General features: G+C 45.6%; 1 protein-coding gene across 7 annotated transcripts in view; it reads left to right on the top strand.

Moving 5' to 3' along the window:
- Window positions 1-535: 535 nt before the first annotated feature.
- The window catches only part of ZC3H11A (zinc finger CCCH-type containing 11A), a 754,301-nt gene continuing 728,753 nt past the window's right edge, over window positions 536-26,083 (top strand). For 3 of the 7 annotated variants that reach the window (XM_073615852.1, XM_073615851.1, XM_073615846.1), the window contains exon 1: window positions 536-689. The gene's annotated coding sequence lies outside the window, so the exon portion shown is untranslated. Of the gene's footprint in view, window positions 690-19,360; window positions 19,442-25,863; window positions 25,892-26,083 lie in introns of all 7 variants that reach the window. The other 4 variants (XM_073615849.1, XM_073615847.1, XM_073615850.1 and 1 more) reach the window with 3 other exon arrangements.

Genomic DNA, 26,083 nt, shown 5'->3' with positions numbered 1-26,083 from the left:
TAACCTCTGGAGAAAATTTCGGAGCATCTTTTGTTTGCCTGCATTATTATAAAGCTTTCTGTACATTCTCTGGATGAGAGTCCTGCAACCAGTCTTTTGACACAAGAGAATATCAAGGTTGATTGTATAACTCGCACATAGATGAGCCAGCAGCACTGATGAGAGCTTTCAGTGCTTGTCCAGTCCCTTGCATGTACATAAGGTATACACACACACAGGGTTAAAACAGGCAGAGAAATTTGGGTGAGATACTAGCTTTCCTGTGAATCACACTCGGGAAAACCACCAGACTAGGAAAAAACTCAGAGGGTTAACCTAGTAGTTGATCTACTAGTAAAAAACCGCAATAAAAACATTTTTAAAAAAAATCAACAGTTGGCCATGCTTTAAATATCCCTGCTGAAAACATCTTAGTTGCTGCGATCAATACCCATAACGCTCTGCTATAATTGAATTTCAAGTACTGCCAACAGGGAAGAGACGCGCCTTCTACAAATGGCTAAAAAAAACAGGCAGGCTGCGGGAATTACGTATTTCTCGCGACACTTACGTAAACAGATTAGGGACAACTCTCACACAACCGAGGGAAGTGCTGTAGCCATGATGAGTCCTGGCACACTTAGAAAGGATATACTATTGCCGGACTTCCGCCCTGTGGTTTGTTGATTCTGCTGGCTCGCTGCAGAAAGGTAAAGTATATTTGAGGTGATGGGATGGTGCAAGTGTATAGCTTGGGTTTCCTTTCAATTTCCATGTTGTGGGTGCAGTTCTAAGCTTTACGGCTGTTGTTTTTTCCAGTAGTTTTGAGATATGCTTATATCGTACCTAATATCATTTGGTGAAGCTTTTTGTTAAGCTTTACAGTCGACATTCCTGATCCGTTCGGTATGTTTGCTCAATCAGACTTTCTCAGCTGTGAAGCATTTACATTTTCAAACTCACCAGCTAGAATCTTTGTGTTTGTTTTGAGGAGGCTGCGTCTCAATTTCTGCCCCTTTTGCACACTGCTGCTGGAACAGGAAGTGAGAAGTTTTACCCCGTTAGGGACAGATACATCAATAATCCAAATCATTTTCTATATGCATGTGATGGGGTAAGATGGATGTCTTATGACTCTGCTCTGATCTAACTGGGAAAGCTTTTATTTATGCACTGGTAAACGCTCTAATAAGAGAACATAATGCTGTCTTTCTATACTGCTTTTTGTTATTGGTCCTCCGAACAGGGCTAGAAATGGCAACCAGAGCTGAAATCCCAAACAGATGGCAAATCTCTCATGGTGTTTTAGCCTGTCCACTGTAAACATTTTTGTAAATCTTTCATATCTTTTCATGTGACAACACTGAAGAAATTACACTTTGCTACAATGTAAAGTATTGAGTGTACAGTGTAAATTTGCTGTTCCCTCAAAAGAACTCAATACACAGCCATTAATGTTTAACCGCTTGATATCCGCGCTATAGCCGAATGACGGCTACAGCGCGGACCTTAATTCCCGGGAGGCCGTCATAAGACGGCCTCCCCTGTGCACGCGCCCTGCAGGGCACGCACCCAGCGCGATGTGATCACCGAGTCACTGAGACTCGGCTGATCACCGATCCAAGTAAGGGGCCGGTCCCGGCCCCTTACCATGTGATCAGCTGTCAGCCAATGACAGCTGATCACATGATCAAAACAAAAGCTCTGTGATCGTTTTTTTTTTTTCTCTTCGCACTGACAGTGCGAGGAGAAAAAAAAGCCGATCACTGGCTCATTTGTGCCACAAGTACCCCCTGCCATTGCCACCTGACACATTGCCACCTGACAGTGGCCACCAGTGCCACCTATCATTGCCCACATGTGTCACCTATCAATGCCCACCAGTGGTGCCAATCAGTGCCACCTAGCAGTGTTGCCTATCAATGTACCAGATCAGTGCCCATCACTGCCACCCATCAGTGCCACCTCATCAGCGTACATCAATGAAGGAGATAAATTACCCTTTTTAAAATTTTATAACAAAATATAAAAAAAAAAAATTTATTTTTTTTTAAATTCGGTCTTTTTACATTTTTTTTTTTTTTAACAAAAAATAAAAACTGCAGAGGTGATCAAATACCACCAAAAGAAAGCTCTATTTGTGGTGAAAAAATGATAAAAATTTAATTTGAGTACAGTGGTGTTTGATCGCGCAATTGTCATTCAAGTGCGTCAGCGCTGAAAATTGGTCTGGATAGGAGGGGGTTTAAGTGCCCTGTAAGCAAGTGGTTAAACTGCTGGCAACAAAAGTGAGTACACCCCTAGGTGAAAATGCCCAAATTGTCAATATTCTGTGTGGCCACTTATTTTCCAGCACTGCCTTAACCCTCTTGGGTATGGAGTTCACCAGAGCTTCACATGTTGCCACTGGAGTCCTCTTCCACTCCTCCATGATATCACGGAGCATCACCTTTACAGTCAGCTTCTGTAGCAAGGCAGTGGTCATCTTAGAGGTGTGTTTGGGGTTGTTATAATGTTGGAATACTGCCCTGCGGCCCAGTCTCCGAAGGGAAGGGATCGTGCTTTTCTTCAGTATGTCACAGTACATGTTGGCATTCATGGTTCCCTCAATGAACTGTAGCTCCCCAGCCCTGGCAGCACTCGTACAGCTCCAGACCATGACACTCCCACCACCATGCTTGACTGTAGGCAAGACACACTTGTCTTTTTAATCCTCACCTAGTTGCCGCCTCACACGCTTGACACCATCTGAACCAAATAAGTTTACCTTGGTCTCATCAGACCACAAGATGTGGTTCCAGTAATCCATGTCCTGAGTCTGCTTGTCTTCAGCAAACTGTGGGCTTTCTTGTGCATCATCTTTAGAAGAGGCTTCCTTCTGGGACGACAGCCATGCAGACCAGTTTGATGCAGTGTATGGTCTGAGCACTGACAGGCTGACCCACCACCTCTTCAACCTCTGCAGCAATGCTTGCAGCACTCGTACGTCTATTTCCCAAAGACAATCTCCTGGATGTGATGCTGTGCACGTGCACTCAGCTTCTTTGGTTGACCATGACAAGGCCTGTTCTGAATGGAACCTGTCCTTTTAAACCACTGTATGGTCTTGGCCACCGTGCTGCAGCTCAGTTTCAGGGTCTTGGCAATCTTCTTATAGCTTAGGCTATCTTTAAGTAGAGCAACAATTCTTTTTTCCAGATCCTCAGAGTTCTTTACAATGGGAAGCCATGTTGAACTTCTAGTGACCAGTATGTGAGAGGGATAACACCAAATTTAACACACCTGCTCCCCATTCACACCCGAGACCTTGTAACACGAGTCACATGACACCAGGGAGGGAAAATGGCTAATTGGGCCCAATTTTTAGACATTTTCACTAAGGGGTGTACTCACTTTTGTTGCCAGCGGTTTAGACATTAATGGCTGTGTGTTGAGTTGCTTTGAGGGCACAGCAAATTTACATGGTTATACAAGCTGTACACTCGCTACTTTACATTGTAGCAAAATGTCATTTCTTCAGTGTTGTCACATGAAAAGATATAACAAAATATTTACAAAATGTGAGGGTGTACTCAGTTTGTGAGATACTGTTTATTCATTTCTTTATCGTACATCATGGGACACAGAGCCTTAAGTAGTTACTTAATTACTTAGAGGCCACCTTCAGGTGATGGACACTGGTTATACTCAATCCAGGAAGTTCACTCCCTATATAACCCCCTCCTCCTTCCAGGAGCACATCAGTTTTTTTTGTCAGTGTCCAAAGTGTTGGTCATGAGTGAAGATGTGCTCTGAGGAGCGCCACTGGAGGGATCCATGCTGGATTTAAATAGCCTCCATAAAGACCAGATCCACCCAAAGTGCCTCTAAGGCCTAAAAGGATGGTACTTGGGGCCTCGTATCCGAAGCATGAGGTTTTGCCTGTAACGCCTCTCTTTGTAGGGCTGGACCCCAGGAACGCAGGGTTTTGGTCTTGCTACATTACCTAGCTTTCCTGGTGGGGTGCTTTACAGGTCCAAGGGAGTTGGAACCCTGATATCTAGGGACCTGGTCCTTGAAGGTTGGATTGTCTGTTAATTCAGCAAATCCTGCGGTGGGGATAAGGTAAGAGAAGAAACTTGGGTATTAAAAAACACCTATGTATTTGTTCCATTAGGGGAAAAAAATGTTGTCATGCCTTAAATCTCCACTAGAGGGAGTCTATGCACATACCTTACTCTGTTGTCTTCACTGTAAAGCTCAGTCTGTGTGGTTGCAGAAGTGTGTGCAGGGAGATTTTTTCAAGGTAAATGAAATCTTTCTCTGCCCTTTAAGGGACCAGAGGGTTAGGGGGACATCAATTTTAAAGCAAAGACCCTAGAGATTAAAATGGTGGGTGTTTCATTTTTTTTTTTTTTTCTCTCACACAGTATTTGCGCAGCGATTTTTCAAACGCATTTTTTTGGGAAAAACGCACTTTTTAAAATTTTAATGCACTAAAACACACTACCGTATTTATCGGCGTATAACACGCACCCCAATTTAGGAGGGAATTTTAAGGAAAAAAAAACTTTTAGGAGGGAAGTTGAAGGGAAAAAAAACTTACATTTAAATGCCCATCATTGCAGCCATGTCAGTGCAGCCTTCCCCAGTGCAGCCTTCCCCAGTGCAGCCTTCCCCAGTGCAGCCTTGCTCCAGTGATCCCAGCCATTCTGGGCTTCAAAATCGCCGATCGCGATTTGAAAATGGCGCCGCCGGCGCCGAAATACACAGAGCTGGTCCTCGGCTCTTTCCGGCGGCTCTCGTTCACTTTCGGCTCCACTCGTAGTCCCGAGCGGAGCTATCCGAACCTAGCCGAGTAGGTTCGGATAGCTCCGCTCGGGACTACGAGTGGAGCCGAAAGTGAACGAGAGCCGCCGGAAAGAGCCGAGGACCGGCTCTGTGTATTTCGGCGCCATTTTCAAATCGCGGTCGGCGATTTTGAAAATGTGACAGGTCGGGATCGCAGGGGATCGGCGTATAACACGCACCTGCGATTTTCCCCTGGTTTTAAGGGGAAAAAAGTGCGTGTTATACGCCGATAAATACGGTATATTGCCCAAATGTTTGATGAAATAAAAAAGATGATCTTAAGACCGTGTCCATGGATACCAAACAAGACATGCTTTAAAATTGCGCACAAACGTGCAGTGGCGACAAACTAAATACATTTTTAAAAGCCTTTACAGGTTACCACTTTAGATTTACAGAGGAGGTCTACTGCTAAAATTACTGCCCTCAATCTGACCTTCGCGGTGATACCTCACATGCATGGTGCAATTGCTGTTTACATTTGACGTCAGACCGACGCTTGCGTTCGCCTTTGCATGAGAGCGGGGGGGACAGGGGTGCTTTTTAGCATATTTATTGTTATCTCAGGGAATGTAAATATCCCCTATGGTAGCAATAGGTAGTGACAGGTACTCTCTTTTTTTTTTTTTTTTTTTTTTTTTTTCAAAAAAAAAAAAAAAAAATTGGGTCTATTAAACCCTAGATCTCTCCCCTGCCCTCAAAGCATCTGACCACACCAAGATCGGTGTGATAAAATGCTTTCCCAATTTCCCAATGGTGCTGTTTACATCCGGCGAAATCTAAAGTCCTAAAATGCTCGTAGCTTCAGGTTTCTTAGGCCATAGAGATGATTGGAGCCATTCTGGTCTCTGATCAGCTCTATGGTCAGCTGGCCGAATCAACGGCTGCATTCTCAGGTTCCCTGTTGGGACAGGAGAGCCAGAGAAAAACATGGAAGACGGTGGGAGGGGGGGGCATTCCCTCCCACTGCTTGTAAAAGCAGTCTAGAGGCTAATTAGCTGCTAGGATTGCTTTTACATGAAAGCCGACCGCTGGCTGAAAAGACTGATACCAAGATGATACCTAAACCTGCAGGCATCATTCTGATCTAACCACTTAAAGTCCAGCAACATACCAGTACCTTGCTGGTCCTTGTTGGGCATATATTGTAAACTTTTTTTCATGCAGCCTGTGGGCTGAACGAAAAAAAGAGATTGATCGGTGGGTATGCCCACCATTAGAATACCTCCCTTCATCCACCCACTTCTAATGATGGGCATATATGCACTGTTTATATAAGCCGAAGCATGGGGGCATCCTTCTGCAAAAGGTAGGAGCAAATCGCTCCTCCGCCCACTGCTGCCCCCACGCTTCGGCATATATGCTGAAGTATGTAACTGTGGTGGTGAAATCACCTCCGACAGCGCTGGCGTCAACGGCTTTATGTATCGTGGGAGCAAACGCTGTTGCTATCAAGATAAATAAATCCGCGCTGCAGCTGAATGGCGTACCAGAAAACAAAAAAAAATGGTTAACAATAAAACACAGTAAACTATATAAAAAAAAAATGACATACCTGAAAAGCAAACATGATAAAACATAACAATAAAACATTGCAGAATAGAATACAGTAAAAAAGAGCAGAACAATAGAGAGAGAACAATAAAACGACAACTATTTTTTAATTTTTATATATATATATATATATATATATATATATATATATATTTTTTTATAACTAACTTTTTTAACTGTAACTGGTACCAGGTTCGGGTCTCTCAAAATGCAATGGCATCTTGGGAGACCCTGTGAATGTGTGTCCTAGTCTGTGCAATGCTGTACCCTACGCTAAAACTCAACGAGTGTATGGTAGCGCTCAAAACATTCACCAATGCATAGACCAGGATTGTCAGGACAGGAGGGACAATAATACCGGGTGTCACGCCTATATCCGCACTTTCTGCAGACACGTTTTCTTTGGGGGGGCTCGTTGTGTAGGGGTACTCGGGAGGACATAAGGAAAATGCCTCTCATGCAGCCGGCTTACTGCATTTGGTTGGGGAAGGTGAGGTGGAGCACCGTCTGGATACAGAAGGGCTCTGACGATCTCTTCCTGGAATTTAAGGAAGGATCCAGTCTGTCCTGAAGCTCTGTATAGCACATGAGCATTCAGCAAAGCCAATTGAAATAAGTATACAGACACTTTTTTTATACCAGCGTCTGGCCTTACGGGCAACTAGGTACGGCGCCAACAACTGGTCGTTGAGGTCCACCTCTCCCATATTTAGGTTATATTCGTGGACACAGAGGGGTTTCTCCAAGCGGCTTCCAGGACAGCCCATGAGACCTTGGGCTCCTCCTACCAGGACAGGAAACACGTCACCCCCACCAGATAAAAGGGCGGTCCTCCAGGCCCATGTCAGTTATTTGTGTTTCCTCCGGACGGGGGGTAACATATTGCTGGAACCTGGTCCCTAGGTCTCATGAGCAGGGGTTCTATAGGGCTGTTTGGGGCATTTCACTAACCTCTCCTCTGCCAGTAGCAGCATTCCGCTGGAGAGGTTGGCTGTGCTGCGGTCTCCTGTGTCTCAGTGCCTGGAGCTCCCATAGCGCTGTTCTTAGGAAAGCAGCGGTTCCTCTCCTTACAGGCAGCGTGGCTAGTTGTGTGAGGAGAAGCAGGAAGCTGCGGGGCTTCTGCGCTCCAAGCTGGCCCACAGGAAGTACTGAAAGCAGGTCACTTCCGGGGGCATATGACGTCATCGCAGGGCGCCGGAGACGCCGGTTCCAGTCTCCTTAAACGGCGCTAACAGGAGACACTGGCCGCTGGTGTCTTCTGGCTTTTCACAGCCTGGCTGCTTTCACCAGAAGGGGCAAGATGGATCAATCTGCAGTTTCTACACAGGCAGTAGATGCGCCCAACACCAGCACCTCACAGGTAAGCCTGAAGTGTTATGTCACTATCTTGCTCTCCCTGTGAGTGTTCCCTCCCCCTCCCCTCTCTGTAGTAGTGGGTTAAGGGGACAGATTTCCTCCCTCCTGCACATGGTGGTTTGGAGTGGTGTGGTGGCTGTGGTGGTGAAGTCTCATTAGTGGTCACTTATCTTTTTGTCTTACAGACCAAGACCCAAGACAAGACTCAAGCCACCCACCTAAAAAGAAATGTGCGGTGTGCGCAAACAAATTGAGCTCCTCGTGGAGCAAAGCCCTTTGTCGCAGCTGTATAGATGGCCTTGTAAAGGATGACCCGGTTGCCTCTTGTCAGAAAATGCTAACCTCTGTTAGGGATGAGCTTACGTCTACCATTTAGTTATTTTAGAACACTTTTTGACAAGCTCCAGACCCCAGCTGAGGGTCCGTCCACACAGAGAGCTTCAGTCAGCACTCCGCAGCAGGCAGAGAGTGAAGACTCTGAGGCTGAGGTCAGATCTACCCGTACTTCCCCTGAAGAATCGGGGTCAGATATAGAGCCCAGGGATAGAGAATCCACTCGAGGCTCGATATTTAAGTTATCTGTAGAGGATGTGGATGACTTGTCAAAGGCTATCTATACCACCCTTGAATTGAAAGAGGAGGAGGTTCAGTTATCCAAACGCGATCTTATGTATAAGGGATTGCATAAGAAAAAACCTAGAGTTTTTCCAGTCCATAGTTCATTGGTTGATACTGTTAAACTGGAATGGGATAACCCGGAAGAAAACCATTCTTCTCTAGTAACCTAAAAAGAAGGTTCCCTTTTGATGAGGACACTGCACAGCCATGGAATAAAAAAACGAAGCTGGACGCACCTCTTTCAAAGGTTTAAAAAAATTCGGACCTAGCGTTCAATGATATGGGCATGCTTAAGGATCCGATGGACAAGAGGGGGGGATATCCTTCTCCACAGAGCCTGGGCTCAGCGGTTGGGAACCTGAAACCAGCTCTAGCCTCCACTTGTGCGGCCAGGAATCTGGAGGTTTGGTTGATTCAGATTCAGTCACACCTGTCAGCGGGTATCTCAAGAGAGCAGGTTTTGAAGTCCTTTCCTCTCCTCTTTCAGGCTGTAGGTTTTTTGGCAGATTCTTCCGCAGAGTCTGTAAGAATGTCGGCCATGACTTTGGCTTTAGTGAACTCGGCCAGGAGAAGCATCTGGCTTAAAACCTGGTTAGGGGACCCAGCCTCCGAATTACGCCTTTGTGGGCTTCCCTTAACAGGCGATCATTTATTTGGCCCAGGACTGCAGGAGGCTCTGGAACACACGGCTGATAAGAAAAAGGCATTTCCAGAGAAAAAGAGAATCCCGACAGCCAGAAAATTTTTTTCGTGGCCAAGGCAGGCAACAGGGTCCTAGAGAAAAAGACAGCAGGCCGAAAAAACACTGGACTGGGCACAAAGGCAGAGACAAAGGGGGAGTGCTGTTTAAACCTCCTCAACAGCCCGCCAAGCCACAGTGACTTGTGTTCCCCGGTGGGAGGAAGATTGAGGACCTTCATCCCACAATGGGCAGCAGTCACTTCGTGCCCCTTCATCCTGGACCTAGTGACCAACGGGTACAGGCTGGAGTTTGTTCACCAACCATCAGAACGATTGTTGGTCACCTCTCCTCCACAAGATCAAGAGAAAGCGAGGGCTCTGGGTCTCCAGATCGGAGACTTATTGGATCAAAAAGTCCTGATTCCTGTTCCACAGTCAGAGCAGGGCAAGGGATTCTATCCCCATGTATTTGTGGTCAAAAAGCCGGCAGGAAAGTTTCGACTTATCCTGAATCTCCGGACTTTAAACAAGTCCATCAGATACAAACATTTCCGGATGGAGACAGTTTTTACTATCAAAAACCTACTATACCCAAACTGCTTTATGGCCACGTTGGACTTAAGGGATGCCTATCTTCACATTCCTATCCATCCAGCCTTCCAAAAGTTTTTGAGATTGGCAGTGAAGACGGGTATGGGGACCCGACATTTTCAATTTCAAGCCCTCCCCTTCGGTCTTTCCTCAGCCCCACGCATCTTTACGAAGGTGTTAGGGGAAGCGCTGGCTCCACTAAGGTTAAAGGTGATAACTGTAATCCCTTACTTGGACGACCTCCTGATAGTAGCAAAGACATACCAGAGGCTGTTGGAGGATCTCCAGGCTGTACAAGACTTTTTACAGTCCCTAGGCTGGCTGATAAAGAAAAATCGTCCTTGATCCCGGCCCAGAAAGTATCTTATCAGGGTTACGATTTTTGCTCAGTGAACCAAAGAGTTTTTCTTCCTCAGGAGAAGATTACCAAGGTGTTCCAGTCAGCGTTGCAGACCAACCAGTTGGTCTCTCTGAGACAGGTGTTGAGGGCAGTGGGTCTTATGACCTCATGTTTTCCCGCAGTACCATGGGCGAGACTCCGTCAGCGTCCATTTACAGATGTTTCTTTTAAGAAACTGGGACGGGGACGTAAGGTCCTTGGACCCAAGGATCCGGCTTTCCTACAGGATAAAAAGAAGCCTGTGGTGGAGAGCTGGTCAGCACCTAGCAGGAGGTCTTCCATGGTCCTTTCCCATATCCCGAAGGATTACCACGGATGCGAGTTCCTGGGGATGGGGGGGCCCACCTCAGCAATGCAGTAGCACAGGGAGAGTGGTCCTCAGAGGAGGCAAGGGCCTCATCCAATCAAAGAGAGCTGCTTGTAGTCCAGAGAGCCCTGCAGTCTTTTCAGATGGAGATCATGGGTCACAACCTCCAAATTCTGTCGGACAATATCGCGACAGTCGCGTATATCAACAAGCAGGGAGGCACAAGAAGCCGGATGCTTTAGTCCATTGCCCAGGAGATCCTCTCCTGGGCAGAGGGGAATCTAGCTTAAATTTCAGCTGTACACCTGAAGGGGACAAGCAATTGCCTGGCAGATTATCTCAGCCGTCACAGGATAGACCGAGACAACTGGTCCCTTCATCCCGAGGTCTTTGCAGACCTCACCAAGAGATGGGGTTATCCCGTAGCGGATTTATTCGGAAACCGAAACAACCACAAGATGGAGATTCTTTTCCATGAACCCGGCAGACCAAGCCTTGGGGATCGATGCTCTGGCAAACCCGTGGCCTCCAGGCCTATGTTATGCCCTCCCACCAATCAGACTGATTCCAGAAGTCCTCCGGAAGTTTCTGCTTGAGGAGACAGATCTGATTCTAAATGCCCCATTTTGGCCCAAGAGGCCATGGTTTTCCCTTGCTACAGTCTCTGGTTGCAGAGCCTCCGGAGTCTTCCGAAAAGGGAAGACTTATTATTGCAGGGTCCAGTATCACACCCTCAGGTGGTTTCCTTAAACTTGATGGCCTGGTATCTGAAGAAAAGATACTGAGCGCCCAGGGGTTCTCTGACAAGGTAGTCAAGACTCTCGTTAATTGCAGGAAGCCGGTTACTAGAGCCATATATTCCAAAGTTTGGAAAAGGTTTAATTCATGTTTATCTGAAAATGAAAGATTAACCCATGATATTCTGTCTATTTTGGAATTTTTCCATGAGGGTGTCGACAAAGGTCTTTCAGTTAGTACCTTTTTAAAGGTACAGGCGGCAGCTATTAGTGTGTTCCTCCAGTTTTCTCTCCTGGAAAATCCCACTATAGCCAGATTTTTCAAATCTATCTCTAGAGCCAGACCAGTAGTGGTGAGAAGTCCAACTTGGGATCTGTCCCTAGTACTTCAAGCTCTGGTAGAATTTCCGTTTGAGCCTCTGGGAAGTATTTCAGTTAAGTTACTTACATTAAAGACTGTGTTCCTTATAGCTGTTACCTCAGCTCGTAGGGTAAGTGAGTTGCAGGCCCTATCAGTAAGGGAGCTCTTCCTCACGAGGATCGAGTTGTTTTACGAACTGATCCAGGGTTTTTGCCCAAGGTGGCAAGTACATTCCACCAATCTCAGGACATTGTACTGCCAACCTTTTGTAGTTCGCCACAGGGCGACCTAGAAAGAAAATTTAGTTTTCTAGATGTAAGAAGGATTCTCTTAGTCTATCTTGAGGCCACCAAGACCTTTAGGAAAACTGATGCCTTATTTGTCCTCTTTTCTGGAGTTCACAAGGAGAATAGTGCATCTAAAGCCACATTGGCTAGATGGATAAAGCAAGCTATCTCTGAAGCTTACAAAATTAGGGAGGTTCCTACACCTTTTGTTACTGCGCACTCAACTAGAGCCTTGTCTACGTCTTGGGCTGAGAGGGCTGGTGCCTCACCGAAACAAATTTGCAGGGCTGCCACATGGTCCAGTTACTCGACCTTCATTAAACATTATCGCCTGGATCTCCTATCAGCTCAGGAGCAGGCATTTGGTCGTAAGGTCCTTCAGGCAGTTGTCCCTCCCTAGACTGGTAAGTTCTGGCTCATCGTCTCATGGGCTGTCCTGGAAGACGCTTGGAGAAAAGCCTTACCGGTAACTCCTTTTCTGAGAGTCTTCCAGGACAGCCGGATTCCCACCCGGTATTGTCTGAAGTTATGTGTATTATGCATATGTTTTGCAGGGTCCTACGGTTCTTGAGAAGACTGACATGGGCCTGGAGGACCGCCCTTTTATCTGGTGGGGGGGTGACGTGTTTCCTGTCCTGGTAGGAGGAGCCCAAGGTCTCATGGGCTGTCCTGGAAGACTCTCAGAAAAGGAGTTACCGGTAAGTCTAACTCAGCTTTTCTCCATAACACCAGTCGCCGTAGTAATTTAGACCGTCGTGTCTGCATAAAGGGAGGTAAGAACGAAAACATTCTTATTGTCCCTCCACTTCATAGCGAGCAAATTATTACACTGCAAGCAGACTCTCTCCCCCAGCCTAAGATGGGAGTCTACAAGCCGCTGGTAAAAGCTCCGGCGATTAGGTTGCACAGTGCCACATGCTCCAATTTGATGATCAAAAAGGTGACTAAAAAGTGGCACGCGCGTGTAATAATTGTCCACATATAAATGGTACCCCTTTCCGAATAAGGGTGACCCCAAGTCCCACACAATCTTGCCGGCGCTTCCTATGTAGTCAGGGCAGTTTGTCGGCTCTACGTGACTATCTTTGCCCTCGTAAACCATAAAACTACATGTATAGCCTGTGGCCCTGTCACAGAGCTTATGCATCTTGACCCCGTATCTGGTACGCTTGCTGGGAAGGTACTGTTTGAATGACAAGCAGCCAGAAAACTTAATCGGGGACTCATCAACGCAGACAACTTGATGGGGAGTAAACAAGTCTGCAAAACGTTGGTTAAAGTGGTTTACGAGGGGCCGAATTTTGTAGAGCCGATCATATTCAGGGTCTCCACGAGGACGACAGAGTTCATTGTTGTTGAAGTGCATGAACCGCAAAATCTGCTCGTATCGTGCCCTGGTCATGGAGGCAGAGAGCAAGGGCATATGGTGAATTGGGTCAGTGGACCAATATGACCGCAACTCACTCTTTTTAGTTATGCCCATGTTGAGGGAAAGGCCCAGAAAGATCTTAAATTCGGAGACCGTAATTGGTCTCCAATCTCTGGCAATGGAGGACTGGGGAATAGTGGCGATGTGTTGACCAGCGTATAAATTGCTTTGGTCCACAATAGATCTATAGAGATCTTCAGTGAAAAACAGCGAATAAAAATCCAGTGGCGTAAAATCAGCTGTTTCCACCTGAATTCCGGGTTGGCCAGTGAATGGGGGAAGTACGGGTGCTGCAGAAGTGGTGGGCTCCCAATTCGGATTGGCGAATGCAGCAGGAAGGGCACTATGGGCACAACGGGCCTGTGTTCGTCTTCTTGGTGGCAGCGGGACACTACTTGTGCTTGCCACCTCGCCAGCTTGAACTGCACTTATGCGAATCGCCACGTCACCACGTGATACTGCAGTGCTGGATGTACGACCAGGGTGTACTAGGCCGCTGGTGCTTGCCAGTTCACCAGAAGGAATAGCGGCGCTAGTACTGCTCTGCTCCATACGAGAGCCCTGCGGTTCTTGCACTTCAAGGACAGAAGAAGTAGTTTGGGGTCTGGTAGGCCTGACCTTGGCAGGGACCACAACTCCGTCGTCAGAGCTATCTGTCATGGAGCCGCTGTCCTCTACAGGATCGTATTCTGAGCCTGAATCTGACAGATGAGTGACTTCCTCTTCGCTATCTGTCATGCTCAGAAACGTGTAGGCCTCTTCACTAGTGTACCTTCGATTTGCCATTTTGGGCTCTAAATTTAGGGGTACGTTGGGAGACTCACAGGCAAAAAAGCTCCTGACTGTTAGCGACTGATTAAACACTACCAAAAAACTGTTAGCGATTGCAGGGATCAGGCCTGACTCTGAGAACGCTGCAGTTATGTGTGCTTAGTGTTTTGTAAGTGTCAGTGATCGATCAATACTGCACTTGGGTGGGCTGGGCAGGGCTGGGCCGAGGGGCAAAACGCAGGTGCTAGCAGGTATCTGGGCTGATCCCGCTAACACTGCGTTTATGGGAACCCTAAACTGCTGGGGACGCTAGTATAGATCTGATCGGATCAGATATTGATCCGTTCAAATACTATAGCACTAAGGGAGGTGTATGCTGCGTGCGTGGGTGTTAGCGGTATTGGCGCTAACCTGACGCTGCCTGGGGTGACGCAGACCTTATCTGACCCTAAAAACGTAAATTATATCACCGCCGGGCAATTGGGGGTTAAACCTTTATTAGGTAATAAACAGCGGGTGCCCTAAAACTATAATAAACAAACTAACTAACCAGCGTCACCCGTAACAGTTATACAGTGATCACTGGTGAAAGGGTTACCTAGGGGGCAATCAGGGGTTTGAAACCTTTAGTAGGTAATATATGTGGGTCCCTGTCGCTATAAAACGCTGAAGGCGAACCTATATACTTACCTCCCTAACTAGCGTCACCTGTGTGACTAATACAGCAATTAAAAAAAAAAAACGATCCTTAGTGACACTGGCGACGGGGGATGATCAAGGGGTTAACCTTTATTGGGGGGGTTAAGGGGGTACCCTAGACCCTAACACTTATAACTGTCACAAACTGACACCAATGCAAAAAAAAAACTGCTATTGGTGTCACTGTGACAGGGGATATAGGGGGGTGACTGGGGGGTGAAAAGTGTGCCTGCGTGTTCTACTGTAAGTGTAGTGTTGTGCAAACTCACATTGACGTCTTCTCTCCTCGGCGCCGGAACGAAAAGACCGGCTCGAGGAGAGATGACATCACTTCCTCCGCTTCTGTTTACATTACAGAAGCTGAGGAAGCTTGTCATTTTGCCAGGAGCGATCGCGAGGGGGGAGCCACGAATGAGTGGCCTCCCCCTCACCTTTTATCGCCCCTGACGATAATCTGACCACCGCAGGCACGGGGGGGGGGCAGTCCGATCGGACCCCCCCACCCGCGGGCAGGCAAGGACGCACAGGTAAGTCCTTATGCCTGCCCGTGCCATTCTGCCGACCTACAACATCGTGCGGCGGTCGGCAACTGGTTAATGCAAGGAAGCCAGCTTCCAGAACTATATATTATAGAGTCTGGAGGGCTTATGTTTCCTGGTATATCTCCGAGGGTGCCAACCCTTGGATTCACATCATAGGCAGAATTCTTGCCTTTCTACAATTAGGGGTAGAAATGTAATTGGCCTTGAGTACTATTAAAGGCCAAATCTCAGCTTTATCGGTCTTATTTCAAAGACCACTTGCTACTCATTCTTTAGTCTGGGATTTTATACAAGAGGTGACACGGCTTAATCCACCCGTTGAACCCTTGGGACTTGAACTTAGTTTTGTCTGTGTTACAAAAATAGCCATTTGAACCAATACAACATATTCCCCTAGTCCTTCTGACAAGGAAGTTTGGTATTTTTAGTTGCTATATTCTCAGCAAGGAGGGTTTCGGAATTGGCTGCCGAAACGGCACCGAAACCGAAATATGCTTTTTTTTTTTTTTTTTTTTTTTTTAATATGTTACACAAAAAAATATTGGATATACAAAATTGTGTTACATTCATATTCGTTATTATTTATATTCAACTTAATCATTAATTTTATGAAGAAAAGAATACTACAATCCAGTAATGTCAAAAAGTACTTTAATAAAAAGTAACCCACATAAAATTGGACAGTGGACACAGAAGATAAATATAAAATAAGACTGCAGTCAGTGCACATTGCACCACCATACCAAATAAAACAGGCATTAAAAAAAATAAAAATAAATAATAATAATTAATATATTTAATATAATAATAAAAATGCCAAAGACTGACTTTTTTTATATTTTATTAATTTCCAACTTACATTAGAACTAGTAATTCAGTTCTCTCTCCCTAAGGTGTCCGCGGCTGGATGTGCGATAAGTGTATGTAGCTGCGGGTTACATACATAGTACAGTAGACTGCACTGTGTTCCGGCCCCAGGTATGGGCGGAGACATCCTGGAACACAGACTAGTTTACAGCAGCGGTGCTCAGCCAATCACAGCAAGCAATGTTGACTAGTCTGTGTTTTTATGGAAGTCTTCGTCCATACCTGGAACACAGTGCGGTATAGTGTGTATATATAGTACTGTATGTAGACAGCCACAGATACAGAACATACAGTTTTGCACATGCAGCGGGCTGACAGTTTAGGGAGAGAGCAGAGAGACAATGGCATAGATTGGCCCAACAACAGAACTTCAACAAACTATGTATAAGTAAGTACTTTAAAAGAACAACTCTCTCAACTAACCTTAACAGAAATATAGCAGAAGGCAGTTATTCTGTTTCACAGTTTCTGTAAATATAACATAGTACAGTGCTATGCTATAACATTTTTATTGTATTATTTTCTTTCAACTGAAATGAGAACTAGTAGTTTTTTTTTCCCCCAAGTTCTCTCCCTAAGGTGTCAGCGGGTGGATGTGCCATATAAAAGTGTATGTAGCTGTGGGTTAGATGCATACTAGTCATACAGTAGATCGCACTGTGTTCCTCCCCGTGTATGGGCGGAGACATCCTGGAAGTGGAACACAGACTAGTCTACAGCAGCGGTGCTCAGCCAATCACAGCAAGCAATGTAGACTAGTCTGTGTTTATGGAAGTCACCGCCCATACCCGGAACACAGTGCGGTATAGTACTGTAGTATGTAGACAGCCACAGATACAGAACATACAGTTTTGCACATGCAGCGGGCTGACAGCTTAGGGAGCGACCTAGTTTAGCCCAACAGCAACAAATTATGGTACAGTAGTTCAAAAGCTGGAGTTCTCTCTAAAATTGAAGTGCAAAAAACTGTAGAAGAACTACAATGAACAACCAACACATGGCACAACTAGACAATTGGAACATACTAGGTAGTCAGTCATACTATGTTGTATGTTCCAATTGTCCAATAGCACAGTCCAATACCAATTCATTTTACTATGTTCAACATGGTAAATGAATTGGTCTATGCTACACATTTTTAAAATCTATTTCAGTAAAAGTGGCAGATTTCGCTTTAAGAACAAAAGCTGTTCAGCTTTCTCACAGGAGAGATGGTACTGGTGCTTGGGGCAGATAAATATATGCGTGCAATCTGTGCAAGCAAGGGAAAATGTTCTTTGTTGATGCTCCAGTACTCAAGGGGATTGTCACTTCTGGCAATAGGCTGTTCAGCTAAATAAATGTCCAGCTGTTGGGTAGCTGCACTTATTGTGGCACCGCTATGGATTGGGGTGCATTCGTGTAAAATTTCTTCCAACATATCAGATATGGAGGGAGTGTGTTCCTCTTCACTTGTATGCGACCCTTTCTCACTTTCCTCTGTGTGACACCTCGAAACACCTTCACTAGATGCTTCCACCACCTCCATTTGTGCCATTATCATTTCCCGTGCACGCTGCTTTTTCTCCACATTAAAGTAATGCTCTTTAAATCGAGGATCTAGAACTGTTGCAATGCAGTACAGAGGGTTGGACTCGGTGTCTTGAAACCGGTTGGTAACGGCCTCCAGTAGAGTGGTTTTAGCCGTTTTTACGCCATGGTCTGTTTCTACCTCTTTACCAAGCAGACGTTTCAGTGCAGCAATCAAGGGGATAACTTCAGCAATGGAAGCATTAGCTGAGCTTATTTCTTTTGTTAACTGTTCAAATGGAGATAGAAGAGACCAACTCTTTTCAATTAACGTCCACTGATGTGCACTCAGTGTTGCTGGTAGCTCGTAATCTGCAATGATATGGTGCACTGACTCGGCAATCCTTCATTCACAGCCAATTGTAGCGTGTGTGCCATGCACGGTATGCTTTGAAGTTCACTGTCCTCCATTGCCTTTGCGATGTTCCGCGCATTATCTCGGACAATCAAATGCACTTTAGACTTCTCAATGTGCTAAGTGTCAAGCATGGTTTTTAAAGCATCACATATTGCTGCTGCAGTATGTGATCCAACAAACTCACGTGCGTTAAGTAGGATGTTTTGCAATTGAAATTTGTCATCTATCCAGTGCGCTGTCAGGCTAAGCATGCTTGTTGGACTGACGTCTGAACTCCAAATGTCGGTAGTAAAACTGATTGCTATGATGTCGGTAGTCATGAGCTCATGAACATGTTTTCTAACACTGCCCTCCGACCCCCCCCCCCCCCCCCCCCCGCTCAAGATGCAGACAATCCACAGGATATAATCTGCACGCTGCACAGATATACGGTCAAAGAGCAAATAATGCAGCCTCTGCGCAAACGTCCCTACTTTGATTTTGACGGAGCTCGCCTGTTTTTCTACCAGGACTTGTCCCGACGCACCCTGATGCAGAGCATTGCAACCCCTATTGGAGTCCCTACGCACAGCTGGCATCGCCTATAGGTGGGGGTTCCCTTTTAGCCTCCATGCAGGAAGAGATGGAAAATCTGCCAGTCTGTGCACCAAAGATGACCTCCCACGTTTTTTGTCTCAATTAAATTTGGAACCTGTGGACTTCCCTGATTGGAGGGTGTCCACAGATATTCAAGCAGCACTGGCACCCCAACCCTGGCAGCAGGTCCGCACCAACCGGAACTCACTGAACTGCAAACGCTCCTCTTCTACATCTGCGAGACAGGAACCCCTCGCAGGGGACTGAATGGCCCGCACGCATTCCTGTATTCTCCAATGCACCTTTGTGATATTTCCTGCATTGAAACACTGACTAAATATTGATTTCTCAACCATTTTTCCCTTTTTTCGTTTTTTTTTTTCTCTCATTTAGTCACTTTTTCTATTGCCATACTCACAAAGGGGCGAATAGCCATTGAGGTTACTACAGGACATTGATGTTGCAGTATACTATTGGACACACGGGTTTTTTCTTTTTTCCTTTATTATACAAGGAACTGCCAAACGTTACTTCCCCGGACAACTAACGCTTTTGCCTTTGTGGGGAGTGGGAACTTCCTGGCTTCCCATGTCCGATCATGACTCCCACCTAGTTCTACCCGTATTGGGTATTAGCCCAGATATGGGCGTGTTGCCACACTCACATGTCTCCCCTATATTAGGGGGATGAGTGAGTCGGGCAAACAACTTAGAGTAAGTCCATTTGAGGCCTATGAGGCATAGGTGGCGTTGCACTGTAAAATATTTTGTTTATATTATGTCTTGCTAACTGTTTTTGTCTCTTTTATCCTCTGCCTCTCTGTTTTCTGTCTTACTTCTTTTTCCCAGAGAGCAGAACTCTCACCGGACTCCTTGGACTGGGGGCGTCGTCTGGACAACCCATTCTAACGCAGCATGGCTACAATTAAGGTAGTGTCATATAATGTACGTGGCATGTGCTCCCCAATAAGAGAAATAGGCTGTGGTTAGAGGTGAAAAGACTGGGAGCTCAGGTGCTATTCTTACAAGAAACTCATTTTACTGCCCAAATTACCCACTCACATATTCTCGCAATGGTATCTGAGCAATTCCCCTAAACCCAAATCTAAAGGGGTGGCCATAGCCATACATAAAAACTGCCTGTTCCAACTCCTAGATCATAGAACAGATCCCTGGGACGCTATGTGTTCTTGAAAGGCACTATCATGGGACAGACATACACATTTGCCACACTATATGCTCCAAATGCGCAACAGCTCACGTTCATAGACCAAACCCTCTCTAGGTTGGCAGACTTCAGAGAGGGCAGATTGATTCTGGGAGGAGACTTCAATGTCAGCCCAGACCTGGAGATAAATACCTCAGTGAATAGATCCGCTCATTCCCACGCCTTTCTGTGACACTTCCGGAAGACTCTCCAGGGACACACATTGATTGCTGGAGAGCAATGCATGCTTCCGAGAGATACTATAGCTATTACTCAGGCGTCCACAAAGTATACACTAGAATTGATTTACTACTGGTGGACCAGGGAACTCTGGACTTTCTACTAGGTACGACCATAGAGCAGATTACGATCTCTGACCATGCACCAGTGACACTTACATTCTCCCTAACTAAAGCTTTAGCAAAAACAAGGACCTGGAAACTAAACAAGAACTTACTGGATGACTTGGGAGTGGCGGTAGGGGTACAGGAGACTCTGACACATTATTTCAAAGAAAATGCTAATGGGGAGGTTAGTGAGGGCATTCTATGGGAGGGTCATAAGGCAGTGGTCCGAGGCACTTTTATTGCCTTGGGATCTAAACTTAAAAAAGAGAGGCAGGCGGACTTCCAGCGAGTACTACAGGCACTACAACAAGCTGAGCTCAGTCATAAACGAACGTCAGACCCTGCTGAGGCCCAATGCTTAAGCAAGCTAAGACAGCTTTTCTCAGCTGTTAGATCGCCAAATAAGCCGTAAACTACGCTACTTGGCCCACACCTACTATGAACATGGCAACAAGTGTGGCAGGCTATTGGCTCGGGCTCTCCATAAAAAGAGGCTTTTGGCACACGTACATAAATTACATTCCCCTATGGGAGCGCCAACTCATCACACCTCAAAAATAGCATCTATGTTTCAAGACTACTATGCGGCCTTGTACGACCTGGACTCCGCCTCCTCTCCAACAGATATAGCTCTTAAAAAAGCCAGGATAGCAGATTATCTCTCTAGGGCAGGGGTCTCAAACTAGCGGCCCTCCAGCTGTTGCAAAACTACAAGTCCCATCATGCCTCTGCCTGTGGGAGTCATGCTTCTAACTGTCAGCCTTGCAATGCCTCATGGGACTTGTAGTTTTGCAACAGCTGGAGGGCCGCCAGTTTGAGACCCCTGCTCTAGGGTAAGGCTCCCCACAGTTTCTTCAGAACAAGCAACAGATATAGAACACCCAATTTCTACACATGAATTATTGTCCACGATCAAGTCCCTGCCCACAGGCAAAAGCCCTGGGCCTGACGGTCTCACCAGGGCCTACTACCTTAAATTCTTTGATACACTACAGGGTCCTCTGTGCACCCTTCTTAACTCCTTAGCAACTCAGGGAAGCCTCCCACGGGAGACTTCTTTGGCTCACATTGGAGTACTCCCAAAAGAGGGAAAGGATCCCTCCCAGCCACAGAGTTACCATCCGATATCCCTGCTGAACACGGACCTTTAAAATCTTTTCCAAGATACTTGCCAATCGCCTAAAACATCTACTGCCCGAATTGGTACATGCAGACCAGACGGGCTTTATAGTGGGAAGGGAGGCAAGGGACAACTCTAATAGAGCTCTCCATACTTGATTTTGTCTACGGACGCTGAGAATGCGTTCGATCGCGTGGACTGGATCTTTCTGAATGCGGTGCTCCAGAGTACTGGCTTAGGCCCGCATATGCTGCAGTGGATTTCAACTTTATACGTGTCCCCCACCGCCCAGGTCAAAGTAAACGGCACCCTCTCTACAACATTCCCCATTCGGAAGGGCACGAGACAGGGGTGCCCGCTTTCCCCCCTCCTGTTTGCATTGGTCCTTGAACCGCTACTACAGAGGGTCAGAGATAACCCAGATATCAGGGGAGTACAAGCGGGCTCTCATGAGCACAAACTCTCTGCTAATGCAGATGACATATTATTCCATGTTGTGGACCCCTTAGTCTCGTTGCCGAACCTGATGAAAGAATTAACGGAATATGGAGAGGTTTCTAACTTCAAGATAAACTACTCCAAATCAGAGATCTTGCCAATTACTGTCCCTCCATCCCTAACTAATTCCCTACAGGGTTCCTTCCCTTTCAAGTGGTCCACACCCTCTATGATGTACCTAGGCATTCAGCTTACAGATAAATTAGACTCCCTGTATTCATATAACCTATATTCCCTTGTTCAAAAGTATTTTCCAGGACTTATTAGCGTGGCACAAGGCTCTTTTCACATGGGTGGGCCGGACGAATATTCTAAAAATGACTATATTGCCCCGTATCCTTTTCCTCTTGCAAATGATACCAATAAAACTACCAAAACGCTTCTTTGCCGATTTGCGCAGCCTCTTTATTAAGTTTGTATGGGGCGGTAAGAAGCCACGTCTTGCCATGGCGACACTTCAAAGATCTAAATTAAAGGGGAGACTGGGCATACCCAATATAGGCCAGTACTAGCAGGCGATTGCCCTACAGCGCATCCTGAACTGGAAGTTCCATACCACTCTTAAGCTGTGCGTTCCCCTAGAGAAAACAGTGGCAGGCCAAAACCTATCGTATGCGCCCTGGGTCCCTGTTGGGGACAGGGGGCTTTCTGATTGGGTCTCCCCGCTGACAACACACTCCCTGAAAATATGGGATGAAGTGAACACACGCCTGGCCCTGGCGCCACGGACGTCTCCATTGGCGCCTGTGGGTGGATACCCGTGGTTTCTTCTGGGGGAACAGAAAACCTCACTTAAGACACGGCTGGAGGATGGCATGGTTAATTTGGCAAAATTCATTGAGGGGGGGCTCATTGACTCCACTCTCCACCCTACGAGAACAATATGGCAGCTTCTCCTTTGACTTCTGGAGACCGCCAGTTAGAGACTTTTATAGCTAAATGTACCAGACAGGCACCGATCAGAACCACACTGACAGAATTTGAAAGTATGTGGGCATCTACAGATCCCTTACCTCACATGATTTCGGCACTGTATGGATTACTAGAGACAGCAACACCAAACCCCAAACATCAGTTTATCAAAGAATGGGAAAGATCTCCAATTTGAATTCACAGAGGAACAGCTCCACTACCTATACAGCCTGACCCACACGAGCTCGATAGATTCAAAGACCCAGGAAAACAATTATAAAATTTTATCAAGATGGTATAGGGTACCTACTACCCTGGCTAAAATTTTCCCTTCTGCTTCTGACGGGTGCTGGAGGGCATGTGGAATGAAAGGCACGTTCCTCCATATTTGGTGGGAGTGCCCTGTGCTGACCCCGTTTTGGGATATGGTTAGTAAACACATCTCAGACTGTATGGGCATAGAAATCCCGGCGCTACCAAAGCACTTTTTGCTTCATGTCCCTCCCATGCCCCTGTCTCGTTATAAACGAAGTGTTCTCCCCCACCTCCTCAACGCAGCAAAACGTCTGATTCCTATACATTGGAAGAGCTTGCATATTCCAAGCGAGACGGATTGGTTGGGGAAGGTGGGGGAGATCATGGAGGCAGAAAGTTGGCTTGCTACTTGCAGGAACACTCGTGCAAGATTCGACCTAATGTGGTCAGCTTGGAAAACCCACGTACATGACACAACGATGTTATCATCTGGTTTAGACGTAGCCCTGCTTGCTCTGGCAGATCCCTCCTTTGGAAGCCGTGTCCAGGCGTACCGTCCTTCAACCTCTTCGAGGTCTGCTTAAAGTGGACCAGGCACCTCAATATATCCAGTGAGACCAGCTCTGTTTGCCTTCTACTCTTTCCTTAGCTTGCTATCCTTAACCATTCTTTTCCTATTCAAAATTCCTTTCCTTTCCTTTCTCTCTATTTTCCTTGTTATGGTTGTTAAAGTGCTAAAGGTTGTGCCACAATTTCCAGTGTACTCATTACTTCCTTTTCAAACCCTCTGGAGGGTCAACAGGTTATCGACTGAGCCAGGCAGTTTTTTTTTTTTTTTTTTTTTGGGGGTACACTCATGATGTATGCACAATGGAGGCCATGTGTACAGTGCTTGCGTGCCTAAAGCTTATGACCACCCTACCTCCCCCCCCAAACTGGGAAGAGAGGCTTGTCCATAGGGATCGATTGTCCAGGACAAGAAGGGTGCTCTCATGGCGGACAAATGTGGACATGCCTACCGTTCCACATGGTTATTGATTATACCTTGACTGGATTACAAGCTGCCCCATTGTAACCCCCTTCCCATCTTCTTCCTCCCCTCCCCTCCCTTCCCCTCCTCCCTTCCCTCTCCCTTTTCTCCTGGTTGGATGTTATCCTGTTGTGAAGTCATTGTGTTGTAAACTTAAAAAAGAAAAATAAAGATTATACAAAAAAAAAAAAAAGCATGCGCTTGCTTTCATGTGTAGTATAACTATACTCAATGACAACAAGTGCATACATTTTATAGCTACAGAATAGCTCAAAAAATAAATGGCATGCAATTGCAATCCATTCCATTTCAAATCAAATCGTATTTAGTCAGTTCAATTATATAAAATCTTTTTGCTACAAGTCAGATCTACTGCAGTGCAGACAGACAGAAATTTGAAATACTAGTATTGCATGGCAAGAGTGCTGGATTGTTGTTTAACAAAGGCCAAGTAGTAAGTAATACATGTTGTTTGACTGCTATAGACAGATCATTGTTTCAGTACTATAATAAAATAATACTACTAGTTGGATTGTTTCTGTCAGTTTAAATTTTTTTTTTTTTTTGTTTTATAAATTTTTATTAAAGAAAACAGAGAAAAGTTATACTTATATCACAAACTAGATACAATCTTGGTGAAAAAGCAGCATAAGTTTCAATGCTCACAAATTTACAACGAATGTCATGAAGCCAATAATACAATAACTACCTCTGGAAATACAAGAGGGGAAGTGTAAGCGAATGTAATGACCAAGTAGACAGAGGCTTCTTTCTATGCGAGCATTTGAATCAAAATACAAAAACAAAAAGAAACATTGCTTTAGCTAGAAGAGAAAGATAAAATAGAGAAGAGGAAATTAGGAAAACTAGATGATAGGAAAGAAAATAAAGGAAGGAAAAAGGGATAGTGGATAAGAGATGGGATAAGATGAAAAGGGGGAGGGAGAGGGTTGTTGGCGTGCATGTCAAAATGTTGAAAAATATTGAGTTATTGGAATTTAGATGGCAATGCGTAATTGATAGGCGTATGAGGTTTGCATTATAATATCCTTATAGGAGGGGGTGGATTGAAATTTTACCCAGGGAGCCCAAGTTAACGAATGTTTCTTGGAAGTCCCATTAATGTTGTGGGTAATATTCTCCATGAGATGAACTTCATCTACCTTCTGTAGCCAGACTTTTATAGACGGAATTGTTGTTTGGCCCCATAAGGTAGGTATTTAAAGTTTTGGCGGTATTCAGTAGGTGAGGGATGAGTGAACATTTATATGAACCTATGGGGTCTTTAGTGGCATGGAAAGGGATAGTCCATGGATCCATTGGTAGATTGACATCCAAAATCTGTAGGATCAGATTGCAAATGGCAGTCCAAAAGGGACGAATGAGTGGGCAAAACCACCAGACATGCACATGAGTGGCTTTGTTCCCACAGTTCCTCCAGCATAATAGGGGAACTGGCAGGGAACATTTGGTGTAGTCTAACTGGGGTGTAGTGCCACCTGGTGAGTAATTTTATAGTTGACCTCTGACATTTTAGAACCAAGGGAAGAGGTGTGAACTAATTGTAGGACCTTATCCTTATGGTTGTCTGTGAGGGGGGAGCCCAGATCTATTTCCCATTTTGCCAGGAAAGGTGGAAAGGCGGAATTTTGAAGAGCAATAAGAGCTTTATAAAATAGAGAAATACCATGTAAAGGGGGTCTTTTGGATGAAATTATTTCTTCTACGCTATTTAACTCTTGTAGACCTCTAAACGGGTGAGGGAGGGAACTTAAGAAGTGTTGCAGTTGATGGTATCTCCATTTATCAAGAAACGTGGCTAGTAGTTTAAGTGCGTTGCCACGGAGAACATGATGTAATTAGGAGAGGTTCTTCCGGTCCCCATGATTTAAAACCGGGATCTAATAAACCTGGTAAAAAATATTTATGATTAAGGAGAGGCATTAAAGGAGAGTCATACCCCCATGAGACTTTTTTCTGCAGGGCATCCCATATATCCAATGAGGATATGGTGAGTGCTGAGGTGGTTCGATCAAGATTCCTGCAAGAACGGGGTATCCAGGGGACTACCGAGAGATCTACGCCACTCAAAAGATATTCAAGTTCTACCCACAATTTCGAATTAAAAGCATATTTCCAGTCGGCTATTCTGGACAAAACAACCACTTGATAATATGCCTTAAAATTAGGGAGTGCCAGTCCC

This window comes from Aquarana catesbeiana, linkage group LG02, assembly GCF_042186555.1.
Source record: "Aquarana catesbeiana isolate 2022-GZ linkage group LG02, ASM4218655v1, whole genome shotgun sequence".
In the NCBI taxonomy this organism is placed as follows: Eukaryota; Metazoa; Chordata; class Amphibia; order Anura; family Ranidae; genus Aquarana; species Aquarana catesbeiana.
This window is presented reverse-complemented; position numbering and strand designations above follow the sequence as displayed.